Source organism: Alligator sinensis, unplaced genomic scaffold (assembly GCF_000455745.1).
Source record: "Alligator sinensis unplaced genomic scaffold, ASM45574v1 scaffold312_1, whole genome shotgun sequence".
Lineage (NCBI taxonomy): Eukaryota > Metazoa > Chordata > Crocodylia > Alligatoridae > Alligator > Alligator sinensis.
The window spans coordinates 2585274-2591104 of record NW_005842029.1 but is presented as its reverse complement, the minus strand read 5'-3'; positions in this window follow the sequence as shown (position 1 = coordinate 2591104).

Below are 5831 nucleotides of genomic sequence, written 5' to 3'. Positions count from 1 at the left end.
CTTTCCCTCTCTCCTCCCATTGCTGATTGAGGATAGGGGTCACAACTGAGGGGACTCCTTCCTTTACTGGGAAGGGCTGCCTTTCTGACTATTTTTGATAGCATTGGTTACAAGATATGCTAATATATGATCTGTTAATGGTATTACAGTAGTAAATAATTTGCAAGGGATGTCAGTGCTGCAAAGAAACAATAACGTGTTCTGACTTCAGGCTGGTGTACCTGTTTGAGGCAGCTCTGGTAAAACAAACAGTGAATAGAAGCTAATCTGGTACTAGTTAGGGTTAACAGCTTGGGTTCAAGCTGTGGGTATCCTGTGGTCTTAAACTTAAGGTGTTCATACCCCACAGCCCCCCAAGTCTATCTATACAAAGACTTGTTCATGGAAACTTGCAACAATTTTCTCTCCAAGTCACAAAGGTGTGATTAGAGCAGTGGTTCTCAACCTATTTTCTAGGGCTGTGCGAAATAGCACGGTTTTGTTTTGACTTCTGTTTCACCATTTTGATGGGACAGTGTTTCATTTCATCATTTCTTTTCATTTTGAAGCACTGTTCTGTTTCATTTAGTCGAAAGTGTTTCATTGTTTCGACGCATTTCGATGTTTTGCCCCTAGGCTATAGTGGGGAATCATGAAAATGCCTATAACTTTGTCATTTCTTGCCTGGTTTTGATGAAAATTGCAGGGGTCATAGCCCCTTCTGAGGGCATGAAGTCTCCAAGTTTCAAAGAGATAGGTGCAGGGGTTTCTGGGAAACCACACCTCAAACTGCTAAAAGCAAAACTCGTGTCACTTGCCAGCAGCGGTAGCTTCCTGTTATCTCGCACGCAGATCTGTCCCGTGCCCCCAGGAGCACTGTGGGGCTGTGGCAGACTCCTTCCAGGGGTGCAGGCCCCCAGATCTGTGCACAGGATGACAGGAGACTACCGCTGCTGCCTGGGACCGGCGCTGGGTGCAGTCTGCACCTAGCACCGGGAAGACTGGTGCTGCTGCTGGCCCCAGGCACCATTGGCAGCCTCCTGTCATCCTGTGTGCAGATCTGGGGGCCTGCACCCCTGGGAAGAGTCCAGCAGTGCTGGGAGGGCAATTTGAGTTCTGTGGGGCTAGCAGAGCCACTCAGAGCACAGCCCTGGCTCTCCCTGCCTCCTACTGCTGGGCTGCACTCCAAGTGGCTCCACCAGCCCCAAGGAGCTCGGGCGGGTGGCTGGACATGGTGGGAGATCCAGTGGCGGAGCCAATTTGAGTGCAGCCCTGGTGAGCACAGCCCAGTGGTGGGATGCTCTGCAGCCCCATGGAGCTGAGCCTGGCAGCCGGCGGCGGGACGGAGTCACTGGCCAGGGCTGCACTCAGAGCCAGGGCTGCACTTCAAATGATTCTGCCACTGTCTCTCCACTGCCAGGCTCAGCTCTGTGGGGCTGTGGAGCCTCCCGCTGCCAGGCTGTGCTCACCAGGGCTATGCTCTAAGTGGCTACACCACTGGCTCTCCCTCCGCCTCCCATCACAAAACTTAGTTCCATGGGGCTGGTAGAGCCACTTGGAGTGCAGCCTTGGCTCCGAGCACAGCTTGGCTGCTGGAGGCTCCGCAGCCCCATGGAGCTGAGCCTGGCAGTGGGAGGTAGTAGAGAGCCAGTGGCGGAGCTGCTGAGTACAGCCCTGGCCAGTGGCTCTCCCCTGCCTCCCGCTGCCTCTGTCACCAGGCTCAACTCTGTGGGACTGGTGGAGCCACTCAGATTGAAACTCAGTGGCGGGAGGTGGGGGAGAGCCAGGGCTGTGCTCTGAGCGGCTTTACCAGCCCCATGGATCTCAGCCTAGCAGCAGGAGGTGGTGGGAGAGCCAGTGGAAGAGCCACTGAGAGCACAGCCGTGGCTCTGAGCACAGCGCTGGCCAGTGGCTTTGCCCCGCCTCCCACCACCAGACTCAGCTCCATGGGGCTGCAGAGTCTCCCACCACTGGGCTCTGCTCACCCAGGCTGCGCTCAGAGCCAGGGCTGCACTCCAAGCGTTGAGGGACCACCTATCCCCAGATTACCTTGTCTTCACTGCTATTTTAACTGAGTTAAGAACACACTTTCTTGCAGTGTAGCCATCTCTGGAGTTATAAATTACATCTTACATCATTCCCTTCACAAGCCCTTTACACACTATTCTCAGTCAGTGTTTTCTATCAATATATAGTATGCTCAAAATGCATTTCAGGAGTAATGGATACAGATATAGATCTCAGTCATACATATTTAACCAATTCCGTTGGTCTGAAGATGTAGTTATAGAGTCTGGTAGTCATTTCAACATTTGGATACATATAGACATCCAGGGAGGTTAGGGGGAGGTTAGATTCAATTTAAAAATGGCCACCCAATCTAAGCTAAATTGGGGAGGGCTTGGGGGGGATTAGGGGGGCAATTAGGGTCTGCAGGGAGGGTTGGAAAGAGATTGGGGGCTGGTGGGGTCTGTGGGTGGGGCTTGGGAAGAAGTGGGGAGGCACGCATCGTCCACTGAGGGGCTTGGGGGATCAGGAGGGCAAGTGGGGGCTTCTCAGGGCTTGGTAGGATCCAGAACAGTTTGGTGGGATTGGAGAGGCTACCAGGGTCCATGGAGGAGGTCTGGGAAGATTTGGGGGCAGGGTTGGCAGGATTGGAGAGGCTTTCTGATCCCACCAACCCACTATTGGTCCCCTCAGTCCCCCATCCCACCCCCCTTCCCCCTGATGCTGCCACACTTCTTTCAGTCCTGAAAATGACTCCCAGGGCTTGTTTTACTGCCATTCACTGATCCCTAGGGGCTGATGGAAGTAAGTTGGGGTGGGGGGGCAGACAACTGGGGGAAATGGTGGCTCTGGAGGGGTTAGCGTGATGGGTGGCTCTTTCTCCCCTAAGACCAGGGTCTATTTTTAACCCCCCAACCCTCTCCATCCCCAGGTGAACAACCCCCTCTCCCTACAAACCAACCCCCTCAATCCCGCCTGGCCCTCCACCCACCCCAACTTACTTCCATTGACTCCCAGCACCAGCAAATGTCAGTAAAACTGGCCCTGAGAGCAGCTTCTGGAATGGGGGGTTTGGCAGGCTTGAGAGGGGTTGGCTGGTCTGCAAAGGTGACCTTTCTGGGGGTGGGGCAAGGGTCTCGGAGGCTAAAAATAGCTTAGTGCCGGGGCTGGGGAAGTGGGGGCGGGGAGGGCCGGAAAAATGCAGCCCTGGGGCCTGGGCCAGCAGCTGGGCTTTCCCAGCCCTGGAGCTGGTCCAGGAACTATACAGAACATTAATTAGATCAGTCTTGCTAGACCTGATCTAAGTTAGACTACCTCTAAGTTAGGGTTAACTTAGATTGGGTTCGCTATTTCTAGACCAGTCTAAACTTCCTAAACTTATGTACGGTTTGAACTTTGATTGACCTAACTAGGGATCTAAGTGTAAAGTCTGAACCTGAGTGAACTAAGTTAGATCAGGTGGCCATTTTTAACATGATCTAACCTTCCCCTAATCTTCACGAACATCTATACCTAGCCATAATGTTCAATATATGCAACTACAGTTCAATGCTGGCTTTCCAGTTATTGGACTAAGATGATGTTGAACTGAGTAGATGAATACAATCTTTGAATACTGAAAGTCTAGTATTCACACCATGGTTGTGTGTGAACCATGGTGGTCTAGTATTCACACCATGGTTGTGTGTGAACTGTGCTCAGTTATACCCAACTTCTGATATGTAAGTGCACTGATCTGCACCAGGAGGCCTTTGTTACTGTGCAAAACATGGGTAATATTAACCAGACCTTTCTCTGACTGTCACTGTAATAACAACTAATTTTTATAGTGGAATGAAGCAGACAACAATACTATTCAGGAAGTGTACAAGACCCCTATATATTGATTGAATAGTAATAAATATTGTTTTGACTTGTTTTTTAATTGTAAAAAATGGTATAAACGTGTTGCACCTTATTAAAAATGAAGTTTGAACTCTATTTTTTAAATAAAACACACAGTACCATAAAACTAGATGGACATATTGTACAATGGCAATGCTTTTATTATATTGTATATGATCATAAGTTTACCATTTAACTCTTAAGGGTCACTGGTGAATGATTTGAGATATCTCAGCTGTGATTGGTAAAGTTATATATGGCATTTGAAGTCCAGTGTAGGATCTACCAAGTAGTTCTGCATTGTTTTTGAAGAGGAATGTTGCAGCACATTATTTTAGCATCATAAACTCTTTACTAAAGAATTCTCAGAACTGGGAATTAGTTTCTCCTGCAAGGTAGTTCTGCTGGCTGTCTTCTTTAAGGGGTTGTAAGGCTGCTAATGCCAAATAAGTCCAGCATGGATTTTAGTTTGTTTGTGGTTTAATGATTACATTTTTAGATTAGAGCTGGCTCACTGAATGAAAATAGTAGGTGCAATCCTGCATACTTAACTAAAGCAAAACACCAATTAATTCTGTGTTTTAGAATTGCTTTCAGTGAGTGTAAATAATGTAGATTCTTCCTGGTTAACATGCTGCGAAGCAGAAGGAATGGAACCATGTTTTTATGCAAATTCAAGGGTTTGACCATGCAAGTCATTATAGTTCCCATGAAACACTCTAAAAAAATAAGCCTGATGTCTTGGCCACATTCCAATTAAAGTAATTGCTCTCTGCCTGCTTCAGAATTTCCCTGCAGTCTTCAAGGACACAGTATTCTTCATTTCCTCTCCCATTTTTGTACAGGTCAATTGTGCACTATTAAACACCTTTTAAAGTGTTCACAAGCAAGTGAAAAAAGGCCTAGTAGCCTATGATTTGCTGCAGACCTTGTTGTGTGGTCAGCCTCTCCCCTTAATATAGCTGCAACATTTTTTCCCATCAAGAATAAGTCCTTTCCATAAATAGTTGCCAATGTAGGTTAAATTGCTAACGAGCCAGTCTTTTACACAAAGTACTGATGTACAGTACAGTAGGTTAGTAGCATCAAGTGATTGCTAAGTAGTTTAAGTGAAGCTTTTAAAAAAAGACAGTAGAAATTAGTGGTCAGACTGGTGTAATTGTCCCATGGAAAGAGACCATCCCAAATAATTAGGGTGATGAATTTGGCTAAACATGGCTGTAATTCCATATTTCTGAGGTCACCCACAGAGAGTTTTCTAGTCATCAAAGAAGATATTTCCTGACGTTCTTTTGATGAAGACTTGTGATTTATAAAATCAAGAACAAACTTCCAATTTCTGTGTATTTTTAGTATTTTTTCATGCTTATGAAAATAGGAGGGAAACTCTGCCTAGATAATAAAACATCAAACTTCACAGTGACTTCCATTAGAAACATTTTAATGACTGCATTTTCAAGAAATACTATGAATTCTAATATCTCATTTGTAAAGTACTTTTAACTTCATTTTACAAATTGAAAAACGGAAGCATAGAAAGCAGAAACACCAAGGCTGTGGATAGCAAAGGAAGCATAAACCCCACATGGGCTATTGTTCTTCTGCCTCCAAGGGTCTCCACTATACAGCTCCATTTTATTTAATCAGCATGCATATACAGCCATAACAGAGAAGACTAGACAACAGAGGCTGAATTTTACTTCATTTATAAAATCCCAATTTGGGAGTCTCTCTGATACTTCTATCTGTATCCAGAATATCTCATCCTATCAAACACAAATCTGGCCATTGTAATCCACAATTTTTCTCCCCTACCAGCAGCCACAAACTCCTAAGCCCCTATTCTACTCTCAGCCTCTTTATTTAAGTACTTGAAATAGAGCTAGCATAGGGCACAAAGTTAAAATCTGGTTGGCAATGTTCAGTGTCCCAGGTATTCAACATTAAGTGTTTAAACTATG